We start from the raw sequence: 21,910 nt of genomic DNA on the forward strand, positions 1-21,910 counted from the left end.
TTATATTCCAAATGCATTCCAAACGCACAGATACCAAACTTTAGCATATCCTGCCACTCAGGATAAAATAAATTGCTTTCTACCCTCTTGTAAGCACTACATAGGGATGTAAGGTGTCATGTGACTCATATTAAAATTACCTATCCGAATATATACTTCATATTAATGTGCCCAGTTCCTGCTGAAGTTTATGAATTTGTATGAAAAATGACTAATGTGGAATGTACGTTTTATGGCATGCTTTAGTCCTTAATGGCCCAACAGGTCATGACTAACTTAATTATTGTTTTACGACAGGGCAGAGGAAAGTGATTTTCAAGCAGACCTTCTGGAACCAGACTAATTAGTGGTTTACAGCCATGGAGCTCATGTAGCTGTGTATATCTACAATATGCACTTTTGAACTCCGTTCACGTACAGACACACATTGCATTCAAAAGGGAGGAGGGAGAACAGGAGAGACAAAATGGCTGAGACCTAACAAGATGGCTTGTCATGTACAGCGCCCATGCCTCTATTCACACAATTGTCACAGTTGCCCACTTGTTAGCTGCTGCACAGCACGATTCCAGCATAGAAACTGGGCTCTCACTGGGAGCCCTGGGTCTTGTACTAACTATCAGGACCTGGGACTCCCAGTTCCCAGTGACCTGATCACTGTGATAGCCTCTGATTGGCTTTCACAGTGATCAGTCACTGTGCAGCCCACCCATGTGCTTTCTTTCTCCTCTGAATGGAGAGAAAGATACATGGCATCATTCTCCCCTTGCAGGACAGAAAGATGTAAAATACAAAAGCATGTAAAAAATAAAGAACAAATAGTTAAAGGCTTCATCTAGTTCAGCGTCAGGGTCAATGTAGGGGTCAAATGTCAAGGACAGGGTCAAAGGTCAGTATATTTTAAGTAGGATTTTTTAAAAATGCCTTTTTTTAAATAAGTGCAGGCTAGTGTCAGTATGTTTTAACTAGGATAAAAGAGAGCAAAATGTGCACTATTGTTTCTGGGCCCTACTACGGGTACAAACAACAAATACCATACACATGTGCTATCGCTGTGATTGTCAGGAGCAGGAGAATTTATTTAGCATTTTTCTTTTTTGGTAGGTTATGGTGGTAGCAAGAAATATACAGCTACATTAAATTATTTTAAAAAAATTTTCTACTATTTGATACTCCTGAATCATCCTTTCCTAAAGCCTACTTCTTTATCAGTGTAAGAAAAAAATCATACGATTCCAATTATCTATTAAAGGAAATGTCTCAAGTCCCCAGACAGTGCAAATCAGCTAATTCCAGAATGAAGAAAACAGAAGGCTTGCTTCGTAACAGAAATAAGTTCAACTGAGGTTTTCCTGACTGATCCATACTGTCTTATGGGGAGGAAAATATGCAGCTCCTTGGATTAGTAGGTTTTAGTGGTACATGCAGTATAAATATATTGTGATCAGTAAAATTCCTTCTATCTAACCCCTTTCTTGTCCACTTTTACCCTAGGTTCACATCTGTGCATTTTGAGTCGGTGCGGATTTTTGAAATGGTCAGGGACTTTTATTTCTGCAGCAGATCGCGTTTTACGGGTAATAGATTTTTCTGGAATGACACCAAAACTGTAAGTATTGCATTTTTGATGCATTTTGCGTGTTGTGTTTTGTGTGACTGTAAGCTGGTTGTTTAAGAGTGGGTGACCGCCGGCGTTCTTAACAACCAATAAACAATATAGTTGTTAAGGAGCTAGCAACTGCTGTGTCCTTAACAACCGATGAATCATCAGCTGTCAGCTGTATTCCCTGCTGACATAAAGAAAAATGGAGAAAAACATTAGGAGGTCCCCCCCCAATCCGTACCAGGCCCTTCAGGTCTGGTATGGGTTTTAAGAGAAACCCAAATTTAAAAAAAACACACCAAAGTTTAAAAATAAAAATGACATGGAGTCCCCCCCCCCCAAAATCCAGGTCTGGAAAGGGGAGGGGGGTGAGCGAGTGCCCCCTCCTTCTGAAACATACCAGGCCACATGCCCTCAACATGTTGGGTTGCTTAGGGGCAGGGCCCCTCCCCCAAAGAACCTTGTCCCATGTTGATGAGGATAAGGACCTCTTCCCCACAACCCCTTAACAAGGGGGCGCCCCATGTGAATGAGTAGGGGTACACAGTAGTGCAGTAGTGCACCATGCTGTTTATTTCCCAATTTTTTAATTTTTTTAATTGCCGGCAATAGTTTGTTTATATTCATCTGTCAGCGGGGAATCTCACTGACAGCAGATGACTCATCAGTTGTTAAGGGTACGGTGGCCACCCGCTCCTTAACAACCATGCTGTTTACCAGTTGTTAAGGACACTGGCATCTGTCTGCTACCGTAGCAGCCAACTAAAGTCAAACAAAGCACAAAATGCATAAAAAATGCAAACAAAAAAAGCATCAAAAACAAGTGTGAAAAAAAAATACAGCCTGAAAATGCATCAAACGCAATCTGCATAGATGTGAACCTAGTGTTAGTTCTTCCATGGATCCCTTAATTTATTATTACCAAGGATTCTGTCTTCAGTTTTTTTTTATTGCAGTTGGGTTTCTATCTGAGCACATCGTGACCACACTTCCTTCCTCTTTCTAGCACTCAAGCAATACATTCTATGTCTTAAAGCTAAACTCCAGTCACATATAAAAAAAACATTAGGGTGCAGCTATATATGTACTAATGCTTATTAAGTCTAGTGGAGGTGTGTAATGCAGAGAAATGCTTACCCTATTCCTTGCTACCAATCCAGCAGCCACAGATAGTGGACAGGCCCTCAACATCCCCACATATAATGCTGAGCAACAGGGAGCATGGACCCTCTATTCTCTCCTCATTCTCTGGTGATTCCCTGTTGATGTAGTGATGCCCCCCCCCCCCCCAAGGATGTCTGACATCACAACCCAGGAGAGGACTGGCGGATGGTAGCAGAGCAGAATTTATGCAGGGGGACAGCACTGAGGACAAGGTAAGTATTGCTTTGGGAGGTGCATATATAAATTTCGAAACTGCTGCACTTATTACAGGGTGTCCCGAAGGTCTCCATACATAGGAAAAATGAACAAACTCTTATGGATGGAGGAGAAGACTTTGCTTGTGGGTAGAAAGAGGTGGTCAACACATAATAAATAGCAATCCAGTGCCACGCTTCATCTATATGCATAACCTAATAAAACAACTCTAACAAGTGACATAAACATCTATTTGTAAATTATGTCCATCTGATAATAGAAATATCCCCCACAGCCATCTCCTCCTGTATCACCTTCCCCTCCCTCCTAGATTGTAAGCTCGAAAGAGCAGGGCCCTTGAACCCCTCGTGTATTGTATTGTTACTGTCTTGTCTCATGTTCTGTCCCCCTTGCTACTGTACAGCGCTGAGCATACCCTTTGGCGCTATATAAATACTGTATAATAATAATAATAATAGTGTGGGCGATTCACAAATATTTAGTAAAAAAATGTTTTGTATTATTTTTGGTCTTCAGCATAGAAGCTCAGAAGATTTTATACTTTATAAATGGTCAACACATAATGTTTTGTAAATATTATGTAAAAATGTTGTAATTCATATTTTGTAAATAAAGGTACATTTAGATACAATTTACTATTTTCCCTATGTATAGTGACTTTTGGGACACCCTGTATTTAAACATTTTTAAAGTGCAGCATAGTAGCCAAGTGTATAGCACTTCCGCCTAGCAGTACTAGGGTAGTTGATTCGTATCTCAACCACGACACTACCTGCCTGGAGTTTGCATGTTCTCTCTGTGCCTGCGTGGGTTTCCTCCAGGTACTCCCACACTCCAAAGACATGCTGGTAGGTAAATTGGCCCCAGTATGTGTATGTATGAATGTAAGCTAGGGACCTTAGATTGTACACCCCTTGAGGGTTAGGGACTGATGTGAATGTACAATGTATATGTAAAGCGCTGTGTAAATTGATGGCGCTATATAAGTACCTGAAATAAATAAACAAATAAATAACGTGCAGTTAGGCTTAAGGCTCAATACTCCTAGAAGCTATTATGAGCATTTTTGTTTCTGCTCCTAGAAACAAATAGTGTTATCCTATGTGTCCATTCACAGTAATTTATGCTATAATTGTTTTTCAAGCTTCAGCATTTAGCAGAAAATGTTTTTGTAAAAAATGAGTTTTTGGGAACGTTTCACTGGCAGAAAAAAAACCGCTGAACACTCCTAAATTCTCCTGAACACTTCTAAACACTACTAAAACGCTCCTAGCAGCTGTTTCCAAGCATTTTTTTTTCATGTACTGTAAAAAATGTTAATAAAACGCTAATACTCCAAAACGCTTCTACTAAAAGCCGGCGCAAAAACGCTATTATCAGCATTTTTCATCCAGAGTTTTTTTCTAGCATTTTTGAACTTATAAAAAACACTAGTGTGCATGGAGCCTTATGCCCCGTACACACGATCGTATGAAAGAAAATCGTATGAACATTTTCATATGAGGACCACTCCTCCGATAATTGAATTGTTAGTATACAGCTTTCTAGAGCCGATCACGACAATTCAAGTGACAATATCCAAAGGGACAAGCACGATTTTCATTTTATCAGTACAGTAGTCGTTCAAAATACAATATAATACATTACTTCACTTTTTAAATTCTTCTCTTTCTTGCAAGAATTTTCGTAAGTTTAGTAACCTTTTCACTTTCGATATGAGGCTAGCAGGCAAAAAAAAAAACGGACGATCATTCTTCTGATATTCTCATCGTGTGTACCAGGCATTATTATGTACACAGGTTCGCAGTTTCTAGGAATGAAAAGTGACAGGGGTACTGAGCTACTTAGTGCATAAACAATGAACCATGACAACGAAAATAATTGAATAAACATATGCCCTCATCCAAGTGTAAACATGACATATTCAAAGGACATGTGAATGGGTGCGAACAAATACAAAAAAAACAATAGCAACAGCACAAAATACTATAATGTGTTGGTGACAACAGTGAACATAATAATAATAATAATGATGATGTGTTGTGTTGTAAAATGTGTTTAAGTTCCATAAACTTAATTAAAGTGACTCAGTCCCACAAAATATAACAGTCCCAAGACACAGGAAAAAATACAATCAATCTTCAATGCATGCCGCGAGACATCAGGTGCAGCAAAAACCCGAAAATATCCTCCACTGGCTAGTGTGCGAGCTCACCTTCAAACTGCGGATGATGATTCCAAGAAACTGGTCCTCCACACATAGCTACTCACATTTAAAATAGGTCAGCAGACCAAAAAAAGCTACATTCTAGCTGCAAAGGGGTGCAGGGAAAGTGTATGGGATTGGGAGTACCAAGATGGCGGCTGCCGTCCGTACTGGATAGGACGTTACCACGTCCATCCTAATTTCTAGGAAGTCCTTTACTTGTACAGCCAGTATGAGTCATTTAGTGGATTTGTAGAAGATAAACATTTGCTCTTCACATGACTTTCAAAAAAACCACAAGCTTGCTAAAGGACAAAAGTACTATATTTTTTACAATATTTTTCACTTTACCACTTTGGTTTTTGGGAAAGGCTTCCCGTATTTTGTGTCACAGTCAGTACATTTTCATCGTGAACTGGCATAGGAAACATGATTTTGCAATCTAGAAATGTTGTCATCTGGATTGCAAAATAAAATTCCATTTAACGGGAAGAAATAAAGAGAGTTAATATCTTCATAATTCACATTTAAAAACACATTAGTCCCTACGGAACATCAAGTCAGTGTTTGTCTATTCTTTAAGCTTTGTGATTACCTCCTTGTTCTCTTATGAGGTAAAAAACACACTGATACCCCCTTGGGACTTTTAAGGCAGCAAACCAAAAATTGAACATCTTAAAAAAAAAAAGTATAGCTTCATACATTGTTAAAAACAGTTAACATTGGATACCCTGAAATATGTGGTTCTGGCAGGATTTATTCACTGCACAGTATACAGTACATCAATTTTTATAACATATTGTTATTCGTGAATTCACAAACAGTTCTCATACAGTATCCAGATGAAAGCTCCTATATGCTGTCATTGGCTCCCTGACATGCCTATCAGTGGGTCCCGGCCAATGATTCATGGCCAAGACCAGCCAGCCAGTAAATCCCCCAGCATGTTATCCTATGTATCCATGCACACGTAGACAGTAATCAACGTTTTTTGGCTGGGACATTTTTTGGCTGGAAGACAAACCCAGGACTAGTGGGTTTCTAGAGGAGTTTTTTATCTGTAAAAATGCTCTAATGCTGAAAAACGCCACAAAACGAGGTAAAACGCCACAAACCAGCATTTTTGGACTTTTTTTGACCAAAAAAAATGTTGTTTTTGGTATAAAAAAACGCAAATGTAGAATAACATGACAAAACGCCAATGCAAAAAAAAAAAAGCTGAAAATCTTTACACAGCTAACGTTACCAGCATTATCAAAATGTCCCGTGTGCATAAGGGCTCATTGAGACAAGTACACACTATAGAGGGATATGCTTTGTTCATATTATACTGTATGTTTGAGGTTTACAACCACTTGAAATAAAATGCCAAACTGTATACAAATGTACAATGTTGCTAATTAACCTAATTAGTTGCAAAATGTTCCTCTAGCTTTTCCTTGTTATCACCACTTACTATGCCAGCTTACTGTAGCCCTGTCCCAACATTTTTGAGATATGTTGCTACCATCAATTTCAAAATGACCTTATTTTTTTAATTAAATTGTAAATTTTCTCAGTTTAAACATTTGATATGTTTTCTGTTTTCTATTGTGAATAAAATATGGATTTATGAGATTTGCAAGTCATCGCATTCTGTAGATTTTACACAGCGTCCCAACTTTTTTGGAATTGGGGTTCTAAGTCTTCTATTTAAATATACATAAGCAAAAAGCATAGCAACTGCACCACAATGACGTGCAACACACATGGTTACAGCGTGGTGGTGTTTTTTTAGGCATTAAAAGAGGTAGTGAGGAGGTGACATAGCACATCCTCATGCCTGCCAATTACCTTCTAAGAAGTGATCCACCAAGGATTGCTCTTCAGAGGGTAAAACATGTGTAAATGAGCCCTAAAGCTGAACATTAGGCAAACAGCTATATAAATAGGTGAAGACTAAAGATGGGAGCTGCTTTACCTGCCAAAGGACTTGTAATTATTTCTACCACTCCTGAGATTAATGCAGCTCTGCCACACAGCACAGCCCTTTCTAGCAAAGTAGGACACCGTTTTTTTTTTTTTTGCTGCAGTTCATTAAAACGCACATGTCTTCACTGTCCCCCAACTTATGACTGGTCAGTAAAAGGAGAAGCAGGGCTCATATACACGGGGCGTTTGGAAAACTCTTCTGAACGATGGACACTGGCTACTGGAAAATGTAGGTTAAAAAACATCAGTTTAGCCACGTTTGCATACCATGGTTTATGCGTGTTTGTAAAAGATAACCTCAGGAGACCCGCCCAAATGCCAAGAATGCACTGAAAAATAGTAAATAATTAACTATTTCAGACATTTTGAGAGAAATAGAGAGAGCAGAAGCAGAGAGAGCAGTATTTATTGAGATTACCTGTCTTTTCTGGTTGTATTCACTATGGATCCCATCATGAGCATAATGCGGCTCGTTCTACCATTTTTACCGTCACGCGAAAACTGGAACTGACTGCGCTGATGTACCGGGTCCATTTGAATACATAGGAAACACTTTGCATGCATTTCTGATGATGGAAAAAGGCTCTGGACAGCATCTGGATATGGAACAGTTAAAAAATGCTTCTAAACGCAAACACTTATAAATGCGGTTTACTGCGTTTACAAGTATTTGGCGTTTGAAATGCCAGTAAAATCTACTCCTGAACGCAAGTTTGGTGCGTTCAAAAAAACGACTGTAAACTCAACTGCCTGTAAACAACGATGTGTACATGGACACATTGGAAAACATTAGGGAGAGTTCAGGGTTTGCTGAAAAAACGCTGAACAGCTCCTGAACGTCAGTTTAGCAGCTGCAATGCACATGAGCCCTAATACGCTTGTCTCCCTATCACTTTGCTCTCTGAAGCCTTTTTTTCTAGTACATTCAGTGCACTGCAGGATGACTGATTGGCCTTTTGTGATGCTTCCCCCTCTCCCAATTTGAGTTTGCTTTACAGGGATTGAAAGAAGCTGATACCTGGTGAAATTCAGGCACTTACACTGCTTGCATTAAAATAAGATGTAATAATGAGCACAGACTTTAATTAATTTAGGCCTTAAAGTGGTTGTAAACCTCAGACATATAAAAAAGCATATTCCTCTATAGTGTGTGCTTGTCTCAATCCAGAGCACTAAGTGTCATTTCTGTTTGCTGCTTTGTTCCTCTGCTATTAGCCCAAGTCACTTCTGATATGTTTTCCTGACACAGAGAGGTAACAATGTGACAGGGGAGGGAGCTCTAGCACACACACTGTGATTGACAACCTCAGCTCTGTTCCTGTGTGCTGTGTGAGCTCTCTGCCCCATGCTTTCTGAAAGCTCAGAAAAAATATAAATAAATTCTGGACTTTGAACAGATTTACAGGACACTGCAGATAAAAAAGGTACAACATATGTAGGAGGATTTGTTTCATCTCTAGGTATCACCTGAGGCCAGTCACTTCACTGGGTATATGGAAGGGTTTACAACCATTTTAATGCAACGTTTTGAGAACACAGTGGCCCTCTTTTTCCAAGGTGACAGACCTTGCTAGATTTTGTCCGGTACCATTGTAAAGCCACGCACCCACCCTTCATAAGAGTCACCTGTTAAAGTGTTACCAAACCCCGGACCCTGCATTCACTATATCCGGTCTCCCAAAGTACACACTACATGGAAATGCAATTATTTTAGTAAATATAAACTGCTAAATGCCTTTTCCCATCAGCAGTATATAGCAGTCTTGTGATTTCTTTCAGTGTCCAGCAGAGCACATTTTAAAGCTTGTAGGAGGCATTTTCCTTCTGCTCTAGTAGGATGCAGAACCCCTGACCTCTGTCTGGACAGTGCTTATTGGCCCTGTGCTGATCACATGCACTCTTCCAAGGGAAAAAAAACCCTCTCTAGCAATACACACCAAACTGAACATGTGCAGAGTGACTCCACCTGATATGTCTTATCAGGATAAGAGGGGGACACTGGAAGAAGCGGAGGATCAGAGGAGTCAGGATCAAACAGCGTTTTTACACAATGCACAGGATTAACCCCTTAGGTTCCACAGTGAGTATAACAAGCATGCTTTACTGCATATACAGACTGATTTTACTGTTGTGGGTTTAGTAACAATTTAATGTCTGCATGTTCTGGGTTGATGAATTGTAAACTGTAAGGTTAAAACATCTGTCCAACGTATCACAGAAATGCTATACATGCACATATATGGATGAAGAGGCTCCCTTTGCATTACATCGATAATCATGGAAAAGTATCTAAACAAGCTTCAAGACTAAAAAAATACCTATTTGTAAAAAAAAAACGCTGAATTGTTTACTACAAATAGCTTATATTACATCATTTAATACAAATATTTTCTTATCGTTCTTTTATACTAGGACAGAAAACATTCTGACATACTGGCTCGACAGTCAACATGTGTCTGCATGTCTGGACCTTAAATATGAAATGGTTGGAGAAGGTCACAGCCTTGTCTTGGCTCACAATTTAAACTTTTATACTAATGCTGTGTGGTCTTCCACGTGGAAAACGAAAAAAAAAAATCCAAGCTATCACACAGCGATTAAATACATTACTCAGTTCCTAATAGTATTTGGAAATCATGTATTTAACCCCTTCATGTCTAAGGGTAAAACAAATCGAAATGCCTAAGCACAATTTTGCAACGTTGACACGTGTTAGTGAAACCATACATACCATCACAACTACACTGTACATCCAGGTGAATTATACCGCGTTTGTTTGAGGACAAATTGGGCTTTCATTTGGTGGAAATTTTTTTTTTTATTATTATCAAAGGAAAACTGGCCCAAAATAGTAAAAAAAAAAATTATTTTTTTTATTTAGCTGTGTGTTTCTTGTTATTACCATAACCTACCACCAGAGAACAACCCAAAATAAATTCTCCAGCTCTTGACGATCGCAGCGATACCATATATATATATATATATATATATATATATATATATATATATATATATATTTATCTTTTTTTTTTTACAAACATTTTTTTTCTCCCTATGCCAGGAGTTAGAGATATGCAATGTATCTCTCTTCTCCATGCATAGAGAGAGAAAAAAACAAGGGGCTGGGCTGCACAATGACTGAAAACTGTGATAGCCAATCACAGGCTATCTCAGCGATCTTGTGACCCGGAATCAGGAGTCCCGACCATTAGAACGGGACTCGGGGCTCTCAGTGACACCGCGGTCTCTGTGCTGGGAGTGCACAGTGCGGCACACTCCCAGCACAAAGACAGGTACGCAAATATGCGGCCCCACGGAAAAAAGCCTAGTTCCGTGAGGCCGTATGTTTGTGTGACGTCGGCATCAAGGGGTTAATGTGAGTTCAGCTAGGGGGAAGAAGAGGACAACAAAAAATAGATTGTCTTAAAGCGGAACTACATTGCCTCTGAGCACCACAAACCAAAAACATTATTTAATTCATTTTTAATATTCCAAGCAAACTCCCCCATCCATCAATGTCTCTCCTTGCTTTATTTTGCTGAGAAATTTACTAAAGCTGTCCATACAATAGACAACTGATGGATTGGCTGAACTGAACCCGTGTTCCCATCCACACATTCGAGGCAGATGGAGACATGCTCCACGTTGTGTCTTTGTATTCTGACAGCAGGATTCTCCCACTGTGAGAATATATTGACCGTATGTGCTGATCGAGCAGAAATTTACCAGCAGAACCGTTCATGAGAAGCTGATCAACAGACCGACTTCTCATGAACAGGAAAGATCATGTGTGGACAGAAATTTAGCTGCTGAAATAGATGAATTTTGATCCATGTATGGCCAGCTTAAAGTGCTACTAAACCCCATCTAAACTTGGTCACTCACAGTACACAGAACATGGAAATGCTATTAGTTTAGTAAATATAAACTGCTAAATACCTTTTCTCCTCAGCAGTTAGAGCAATCCTGTGACTTCTATCAGTGTCCAGCAAAGCACTGGTTAAAGCTTTCAGGAGGAGTTTGCAGTCTGCTCTAGGGGGATACAGAACCCCTGATCCTCTGTGCTGATTGCCCTGTGCTCATCACATGCACTCTCCAAAGAAAAAAAAAACCTCTCTAGCAATCCACACTAAACTGAGCATGTGAAGAGTGACTCCACAGTATATGTCATATCAGGAGATAAGAGGGGAACACTGAAAGAAGGGGAAGAACAGAGCAGTCAGGATCAAACAACCTTTTTACACAATGCAGAGGATTAACCCCTTAGGTTCCACAGTGAGTATACCAAGTATGCTTTACTGCATATACAGACTGATTGTACTGTTGTGGGTTTAGTAACACTTTAAGCCTAATTTATTCTCAGAGAGATCTATCTGTCCATAAATCTACCTATCTATCTGCCTCTGCAATGTCTATCTGTCAGTAACCTATCTACTTAGAGCCCAACTCCAGGCAAAAATGAAATTTAAAGAGTAGCTACAGTCTCCTAATGAAAAATACAATAAAATCATCCCTGTGCTGCGTACATAATGTTTTTTAGAATTTGGATATTGTGAATATTGTCCATGAAGTGCTTACTTGCCAAACCTGCTGTTTACTTGCCCCTGATGAAATGCTTGCGGCAGTCATCTTCGGTGAGGGCATCTGAAGCCAACGCCAATGATTTCCAGGATATAGTGCAGCTGGTTTACCCAGTATGCAAATCCCGATCCCTATCCCAATTCTATCAGTGTCCAGCAGAGCACCAATTAAAGCTTGTAGGAGGAGTTTTCATTCTCCCTTGATTGTCCTATGAGGCTGCAGGACCCCTGACCCCCTGCCCGGAAAGTGCGGATTGGCTCTCTGCTGATCACATACACTTTCCCAAGAAGAAAAAAAAAACTCTCTAGCAATACACACCGAACTGAGCATGTGCAGCTTGCCCCCAAGGCTCTGTTCTATCAGCAAATGGCTTGAGGCTATGTAAGAAGGGGAGGATCAGAGAAGACAGGATCGAACAGCCTTTTTACACAATGTGAATTTAACAAGCATGCTTTACTAAATATACAGACTGATTTTACTGTTGTGGGTTTAGTAACACTTTAAGGCTAGCAGCAAAAGGATTAAAAAAATGTATGTTGATTGAGAGAGTTTGGTTCTGCTTTATAGTAGAGCTGAAACCACACCAAGGATATACAGTAAATAAGCGTTAAGGGTTTGTGTACCCTATTTTGTGTCTGTGCACTTGCATGGGTTTGCGCATGTAGCAGTGTATACATGCTTACAGTCACATACACCATGCAGCTGTGTGAAATACACCTTGAACTATAGGTTGTATGGCCTAAGGTGCCCATGTGCAAGATACATAAAACATATCCACACTGACATCTGTAGCTGCAGGCAATGTTGAGTAGTTCATAAAACAAGCAGTTGTTCAATTCCAGGTTTAGCACTCAGCTCTCCCCTCTTCCTGTGCACCTGCCCTGTGTTTACCTTAGACCCCCTTCACACAGGCGATCCAATCAGGTCTGTCTGTCAATTTTTCAGGTGGACCTGATCAGATAGTCTGTATATTCCTATGGACCGACGGGTGTACATGGACTTGTGTCCAAGTACACCCGCCTACCTCCTCAGTGTCTGCTCTGCATAAATGGACAGATACGGACCTGTCATTCGCCCATTCTGCTCTGCTCAGCAGAGGATCAGCAAACAGAGCCCCTGCTGAACAAAGTGGATCTGCCCCCTGTAAAGGGGGCCTTAGAGATTAGAAGAAAGGAAATTTTCCAAGTCACTGCTGCCAGGAGCTTTTGATTATAAAGCTTTAGGATGAATTTATCCGCAGTGCCTGCAGCTACAGAGGTCAGTAAGGCATTATTTTAAATTTTATTTACTGCTTGTTAATGATGATAATTGAACATTTCTAACCTGATAACTGTTCTATGTTAAGGCATGCTACAATGACATACAGTAAGAATGGCTGGTAGAACATTTAGCATGCTTTGAAGTGAACCTGTGGCCATGTTATGCATTCAAGCATTACACTCTTTAAAAGCAATATATGAGTTTTCACATTTATATAGTAGGAAAGATTCTGCCTTTAATTTATATCTGTATCCCCATTGGAGATGTCCCTCTCTGTCCTGACGACCACTGTTCCCAGCAAAAAAAGTGATGGAAATCCAAAACTTGGGAGGAGATGTTTCTGTGGTGACACCCCTTCTAGAGAAAACTTTGTAAAGGGGGATTCCATTTCACTTTGGAGACATTTATAAACTTTTTTGAACTACTATATCTTACATATCATAAATATCTCACTCTGTCTTTGTCTGTGAATCCTCGCACATTGGCATTGAGAGGCGACATTGTGAACCAACCAGACTTTACTATGTTGCTCACTCCTGTAAATCATCTAACAAATGGAGCTTGCTGATCGAAAGACCAAAAGGCATAGGCATCACATCATTGGTGAGTTGCTCTTCATATCCACTCACAGTCTTCACCAAGCTGTATTGCTTTAATTACAGTTGAAACAAACAAGTACTCGGGATCTTGTACAGTTGCAAGAAAAAGTATGTGAACCCCTTGGGATTACGTGGAGTTTTGCATGAATTGGGCATAAAATGTGCTCTGAACGTCATCTAAGTCACAACAATAGAAGAACACAGTCTGCTGAACATAATACTACACAAACATTAGATGTTGCCATGGTTTAATTGCACATAACATGTAAACATTCACAGTGCAGGGAGGAAAAAGTATGTGAGGCCCTAGCTTAATGACTTCTCCCTGTCAGGGATCTCCTCGATCCCCGCCGCGATGGGCTCGGCGCAGGCGCACTGCTCCACCCAGCGCACGGGCACTAGGTCCGGGCCGGCCGCGGCGTTCGAGTTCGCGCATGCGCAGTAGAAGCCGCGGCCGCCCGCTGGGCACCAATGGCAGCGCAGGGCGGGATATTTAAAGGTCCCTGAGCTGTCATTTCGTTGCCTTCTGGTCTTACCTGCTTCCTGTGTTCCTGTACCTGTGCCTAGTAAGTTATTGACCCGGATTGCCTTTGACCTTGCTGATTTCTCCTGCCCAGACCCTTGCTTGCCTGACCTCTCTCCCTGGATGCCCCTTATTAGATCTGACCTCCTGCTGCTGACCTGGCGTGTGACCCGACGATTCTCTGCCTGCTCCCTTGTACCTTACCGTCCTCTACAATACCGACTCGGCCTGTCTGACTACGCACTTGCTCAGCCATCCATCCATCCCATCGGGGTCACCCGACCTCCTCACATCTGGCTCTCCCTGGTTGGAGCCCCTGGCGAACACCACTACCACTGACAGGTGTGCTCAGCAGAGGCGACCTGGTCTCGGGGTACTACAAGTCCATCCCCACCATCAGGGGCCCTGGTGAACAAGTACCCTGGGGCTTAGACTCCGCGCTCTGGGCACGCCTGACCAGTGGAGTGCTAGTGGTGCCGCTCGGTGGTCCCTCACAGTACCAGAAGGCCATGACTGAGCCTCGAGGAGGACTCTCCCCGTTGGACGAGGTTTGCAGGCACCTGGCTACCCTGACGCAAGCTGTAAACACATTACAGGACAGATGTCTGCAGATCGAGAATCGGTTTCAGGCCTGCACCATCTCTGTTCCTGTTTCACAGGCCCCGGCTCCTGCACCACTGGTCGCAGCAGTCCATGAGCCGGCTCCTGGGCCTCCCACATCACTCCCTATGGCGGAACCCCGAGTACCCTTACCCGAGCGCTTCCATGGGGATCGCACACGCTTTCGGTCATTCCGTGACTCCTGTCTGCTCTATTTTGAACTGCAGCCACGGACCTTTTTGACGGAATCAGTGAAAGTGGGGTTTGTTGTCTCCCTGTTGCAGGGTGAACCCCAAGACTGGGCCCACCGACTAAGGGGAAACAATGACCCTCACCTGGTTACGGTCGACAGCTTCTTTAACGCTATGGCCATCTTATATGATGACCCACAACGGGCAGCCTCGGCCGAGGCCACATTATACGCACTCCGACAAGGTCGGCGGGCGGCTGAGGAATACGCCTCTGACTTTAGGCGCTGGATGGGTGACACTCGTTGGAACGAGTTCGCACTCTTGCACCAGTTTCGTATGGGCCTATCAGAGGCTCTGAAAGACGAGCTCGCCCGGGTGGAGGTGCCCGAGACATTAGAGGACCTGATTGCACTCACTATCAAAATTGACCGTAGACTACGGGAGCGCAGATTGGAGAGGTCTGGTCAGGGTCGCGGAAATCCCTGGGGGTCATTTCAGGGATCCAGTCAACATACTAGGCCAAGCACCCAGAACCTGCCGTTTGAAGATGCTCCCGAACCCATGCAGCTAGGCCTGGCTCGGCCTAAACTATCGCCTGAGGAACGCCAGCGCAGACGCTCCCAGAATCTGTGCCTGTACTGCGGCGAAGCTGGTCACATGGTGCGTTCCTGCCCGCAGAAACTGAGTAAGTTCACCTCATCTTCTTTATCTGTTGGCAATATGAACCCGTCCCAGTACTTAGTTGTTCCCCTCTCCTTTCAGCTTTCAGAAAGGACCGTGGAGGTGACGGCCATAGTTGATTCGGGGGCATGCAGCTGTTTTGTGGATATCAATTTTGCTCACCAGCAGGGTATTCCCCTCCGCCCAAAGGAGAAGGGGTTTCACATCTTTTTGGCTGATGGTTCCCGGATAAAGTCAGGGGTGGTTAACCAGGAGACCCCTTCCATTGTGACTTCCATTGCCGGTCAGCACCGGGAACTCCTCCGCCTGGATGCTATTGCATCACCCCTTTTCCCAGTCATTCTGGGGCTCCCTTGGTTGCGGGCCCATAACCCCCAAATTGACTGGGAGACTGGGGTTGTCTCGTTCCCTTCCCCATATTGTCGGGAACTGTGTCGAACTTCGGGCCCGGAGGTCCCCCAGGTCCTCCTGTGCTCTGAAGGGGATGACAGCCTCAAACAAGTGATCCCTGCAGCCTACCATGAGTTTCTTGATGTGTTCAGTGAACGGGGAGCAGATGCTCTACCCCCCCACCGCCCATATGACTGTCCTATTGATCTGTTGCCCGGTTCGGAAATTCCGTTTGGGCGAATTTTTCCCCTTTCTGAGCTAGAATTAGGGGCCCTGAAGGACTATATTGAGGATAGCCTCCGAAAGGGATTTATCCGTCCCTCCACTTCCCCAGCAGGTGCAGGGATCTTCTTTGTAGAAAAGAAGGACAAGACTTTGAGGCCATGCATTGACTATCGGGAGCTGAATAGGGTCACCGTTAAAAATCGTTACCCATTACCACTGGTACCTGAATTATTCCAGAGCCTAAAAACTGCAGTAGTGTTTACCAAGTTGGACTTAAGGGGAGCCTACAATTTGGTTCGCATAAGGGAGGGGGATGAGTGGAAGACGGCCTTCCGCACCCGTTTCGGCCATTTTGAGTACCTGGTCATGCCTTTCGGGTTGTGCAATGCGCCAGCCACCTTCCAACACTTTGTGAACGACATCTTTAGGGACTTCCTGGACATCTTTGTCATCGTCTACTTAGACGACATTTTAATTTTTTCATCCTCCCTGGGGGAGCACAGGGTACATGTATCAAAGGTGTTGGGGCGGTTGCGGCAGCACGGGTTGTACGCTAAAGCAGAGAAATGCTGCTTTGAACAGGCTAGCGTTACATTTCTGGGTCTGATCATCTCCACCACGGGGGTCGCAATGGACCCTCAGAAGGTCTCAGCGATCCTAGATTGGCCTGAACCCACGGACAGGAAAAGTGTCCAACGTTTTATTGGGTTCGCAAATTTTTACCGGAAGTTCATCAAGAACTTCTCGGGTCTGGTCTCCCCCATCACTCAGTTAACCAAGCTTGGGACGCGATTCAGATGGACGCCCGAGGCACAGGAAGCTTTTGAAGCATTAAAAAGGTTATTTACCTCGGCACCCATTCTGGGCCATCCCGACGCCTCCCTGCCCTACATCTTAGAAGTAGATGCATCTGAAAACGCGGTTGGCTCCATCCTTTCCCAGCGGAAGGGCGCCAAGGAATTACTCCACCCAGTAGCATTCTTTTCACGGAAACTTACCCCTGCGGAGAGGAACTATGACATTGGGGATCGCGAGCTACTGGCTATCAAAACCGCTTTAGAAGAATGGAGGTACCTGCTGGAAGGTGCCTCCCACCCCATCCTGATATTCACGGACCACAAGAACCTGGAATATCTGAGGACGGCCAAACGTCTACGCCCACGACAAGCAAGATGGGCATTGTTTTTCTCGAGGTTCCAGTTCCACATCACATACAGGCCCGGCTCGAAAAACACGAAGCCTGACGCGTTGTCACGCATGTACGAGGACACCAAGGAGATTCCAGTGCCCGACACTATTCTTCCTGCAGGAAATTTCTTGGCCCTTCAGACAAACCTTCACTCCGAGATCCTGAGAGCGTCCACAGCAATGTCCACCTCCGATGGGGCCCCCCTCCAGAACAAGGAGGGACTCCTATGGAGGGAGGACCGGATTGTGGTGCCAGAGGATGCCCGAACCTTAGTCTTGGGACATTGCCATGACCATCCACTGGCAGGACATTTTGGGCCGGTCAAGACCCTGGAACTTCTCCGACGTTCCTTCTGGTGGCCGGACATGGCCAAGGATTGTAAGAACTACGTGGGCTCCTGTGCCATCTGCCAGCGGAACAAGCCTTCAAGAAATAAGGCGTGGGGCCTGCTACGTCCATTGCCCATCCCTGAACGACCCTGGCAGAAAATCTCCATGGACTTCATAGTCGAGCTTCCACCTTCACTGAACCACACAGCAATTCTCGTGGTCGTGGACCGCTTGTCCAAGATGGCCCATTTCATCCCTTTACGGAAAACCCCATCAGCAGCCGAGACGGCGCAAGTCTTCATCCGAGAGATCGTTAGACTGCATGGGGTTCCCGATGACATCGTCTCGGACCGTGGGGTGCAGTTTACCTCGCGGTTTTGGAGGGCATTGTGCAAAGCCCTGGATATCAAGCTGTCCCTTTCCTCGGCTTTTCACCCTCAGACCAATGGCCAGACCGAAAGGACCAATCAGACCCTGGAGCAATACCTTCGATGCTACACATCATTCTCTCAGGACGACTGGGTGCCACTCCTCCCTTTGGCGGAATTCGCGTACAACAACGCTTGCCATTCAGCAACTGGACAGTCCCCGTTCTTCGCCAACTATGGGTTTCATCCTGTCTTCCTCCCGGACTTGGTCCCGGAATGCCCGATTCCAGCGACACAGGATGCACTGACCTTCTTCACCTCCAACAATAGGAAACTACAGGAAGCCATCCGTCAAGCCCAAGAGGACTACAAGAGGGCTTTTAATAGGAAGCGAAGAGGGGATCTGGTGTTGCAGCCCGGAGAGAAGGTTTGGCTGGCTACGTCGAACTTGAGGTTGCTCTGCCCGTCAAAGAAGTTGGGACCTAAATTTATAGGCCCTTTTTGCATCAAACGGATGGTCAATGAGGTGGCCTATGAACTTGTTCTCCCTGAGACACTCAAGATCCACCCTGTCTTCCACGTGTCCCTGTTGAAACCAGTAGTCCCTGATGCCTTCCCAGAACGGGAATCCAGGCCCCCGGAGGCCGTAACGGTTGAAGAGGAAGAAGAATTCGAGGTGGAGGCAATCCTGAAGTGCCGACGAAGGGGGGGCCAGACCCAATTTCTCATCAAGTGGAAGGGCTACGGCCCTGAGGACAATTCGTGGGAGCCAGCCCATAATGTCCATGCACCTAGGCTTGTCCGGGGGTTTCTTCGTGATCACCCGTGGTGGAGAGATCGGGTGGGCATCCGGAGGTTGCCCGTAGGGGGGGGGCAATGTCAGGGATCTCCTCGATCCCCGCCGCGATGGGCTCGGCGCAGGCGCACTGCTCCACCCAGCGCACGGGCACTAGGTCCGGGCCGGCCGCGGCGTTCGAGTTCGCGCATGCGCAGTAGAAGCCGCGGCCGCCCGCTGGGCACCAATGGCAGCGCAGGGCGGGATATTTAAAGGTCCCTGAGCTGTCATTTCGTTGCCTTCTGGTCTTACCTGCTTCCTGTGTTCCTGTACCTGTGCCTAGTAAGTTATTGACCCGGATTGCCTTTGACCTTGCTGATTTCTCCTGCCCAGACCCTTGCTTGCCTGACCTCTCTCCCTGGATGCCCCTTATTAGATCTGACCTCCTGCTGCTGACCTGGCGTGTGACCCGACGATTCTCTGCCTGCTCCCTTGTACCTTACCGTCCTCTACAATACCGACTCGGCCTGTCTGACTACGCACTTGCTCAGCCATCCATCCATCCCATCGGGGTCACCCGACCTCCTCACATCTGGCTCTCCCTGGTTGGAGCCCCTGGCGAACACCACTACCACTGACAGGTGTGCTCAGCAGAGGCGACCTGGTCTCGGGGTACTACAAGTCCATCCCCACCATCAGGGGCCCTGGTGAACAAGTACCCTGGGGCTTAGACTCCGCGCTCTGGGCACGCCTGACCAGTGGAGTGCTAGTGGTGCCGCTCGGCGGTCCCTCACACTCCCAGAGCTAATTGGAGCCAGGAGTGAGCCAACCTTGACTCCAATCAGTGTGATGATATTGGATGTGTTGCTGACAGCTGTCCTGCCCTTAAAAAACACACACCTGTTTTGGGTTTACTGGTTTCAAGAAGCACTGTCTGATGTGAACCATGCCTCGCAGAAAAGAGCTCTCAGAAGACCTACGATCAAGAATTGTTGACTTGCATGAAGCTGGAAAGGGTTACAAAAGTATCTCCAAAAGCCTTGATGTTCATGTGTCCACGGTAAGACAGAATGTCTACAAATGGAGAAAGTTTAGCACTGTTGCTACTCTCCCTAGGCGTGATCGTCCTGTAAAAATGACTGCAAGAGCACAGCGCAGAATGCTGCACGAGGTAAAGAAGAATCCCAGAGTGTCAGCTAAAGACCTACAGAAATCTCTGGCACATGCTAACATTTTTGTTGACACATCTACAATAAGGAAAGCATTAAACAAGAATGGAGTACATGGGAGGACACCACGGAGGAAGCCATTGCTGTCCAAAAAGAATATTGCAGCACGTTTGAAGTTTGCAAAAGAGCACCTGGATGTTCCGCAGCACTACTGGCAAAATATACTGTGGACAGATGAAACCAAGATTGAGTTGTTTGGGAAGAACACACAACACTATGTGTGGAGAAAAAAAGGCACAGCACACCAACATCAAAACCTCATCCCCACTGTAAAACATGGCGGAGGGAGCATCATGGTTTGGGGCTGCTTTGCTGCCTCAGGGCCTGGACAGATTGTTGTCATTGATGGGAAAATGAATTCCAGAGTTTATCAAGACATTTTGCAGGAAAACGTACGACCATCTGTCCGCCAACTGAAGCTCTGCAGAGGATGGGTGATGCAACAGGACAATGACCCAAAGCGTACAAGTAATTAAACAAAACAATGGCTGCAACAGCACAGAATACGCCTTCTGGAGTGGCCCAGTCAGAGTCCTGACCTCAACCCGATTGAAATGCTGTCGCATGACCTTAAGAGAGCGATTCACACCAGACATCCCAAGAATATTGCTACACTGAAACGGTTTTGTGAAGAGGAGTGGTCCAAAATTACTCCAGATCGTTGTGCAGGTCTGTTCTGCAACTACAGGAAACGTTTGGTTGAGGTTATTGCTGCCAAAGGAGGGTCAACCAGTTATTAAGTCCAAAGGTTCACATACTTTTTCCTCCCTGCACTGTGAATGTTTACATGTTATGTGCAATTAAACCATGGCAACATCTAATGTTTGTGTAGTATTTTGTTCAGCAGACTGAGTTCTTCTATTGTTGTGACTTAGATGACGTTCAGAGCACATTTTATGCCCAATTCATGCAAAACTCCACGTAATCCCAAGGGGTTCACATACTTTTTCTTGCAACTGTATAGTGTCAAGCAGAGGTGTTTGGATCAGAAAACTGGACAGAAATAATTTTTGGGAGGTAAGAGAGCGAATATATTTTTATTTATGCCTATACGTACATTCAGTCAGTCAACAGAAAGCAGATTCAAACAAGCTTGGGACAAACATACCAAAAAACAATAAAAAACCCAAAATTCAAAAATATGTATAAAAATGGAGAACAAAATTACAAGAGTGTCTACAAACCATCAAACTATGTAGAAATAAAAGCTATGCATCCAATCAGATGTTTAAAAAAATTAACGGGTAAGTAAAACACCAGTCTTTAAAGTGTTAATTAAACCACAACAGTAAAATCAGTCTGTATATGTAGTAAAGCATGCTGGTTATACTTACTGTGGAACCTAAGGGGTCAATCCTCTGCACTGTGTAAAAATGCTATGTGATCCCGACTTTTCTGATCATCCCCTTCTTCCAGTGTCCACCTCTTATTTCCTGATAAAACATATCATGTGGAGACACTCTGCACATGCTCAGTTTAGTGTGTATTACTAAAAACGATAAGAACTTAGCGAGTGCTTACAACAGCAGCTATTGCACTAAAAAGGAACCACAAACCTTCTCAATGAACAATCAGAATAAAAAAGTGCAGCACTAAAATCAATGAATATACTGATAAAAAATGTTAAAACATCATATCATAAGATACCTCTATAGGTACGTCAATATCAGGTGACAACTTAATGACATCTGTTCTCTGAAGCCTTTCTTGATATTGTAAATGTGCTTGCGAAACCTGTCTGGCAATCTTCTGGTTGTCCGGCCGATGTACTGCTTCTGGCATGGACACTCCAGAAGATATACGGCATATC

General features: G+C 44.2%; 1 protein-coding gene across 2 annotated transcripts in view; it reads right to left on the bottom strand.

Moving 5' to 3' along the window:
* The window catches only part of PDGFD (platelet derived growth factor D), a 363,209-nt gene that overhangs the window by 241,310 nt on the left and 99,989 nt on the right, over positions 1-21,910 (bottom strand). The gene's annotated exons all lie outside the window — the stretch shown is intronic.

Source organism: Staurois parvus, unplaced genomic scaffold, assembly GCF_062004578.1.
Source record: "Staurois parvus isolate SC_StPar_1 unplaced genomic scaffold, SC_StPar_1.0 ptg000422l, whole genome shotgun sequence".
NCBI classification, from domain to species: domain Eukaryota; kingdom Metazoa; phylum Chordata; class Amphibia; order Anura; family Ranidae; genus Staurois; species Staurois parvus.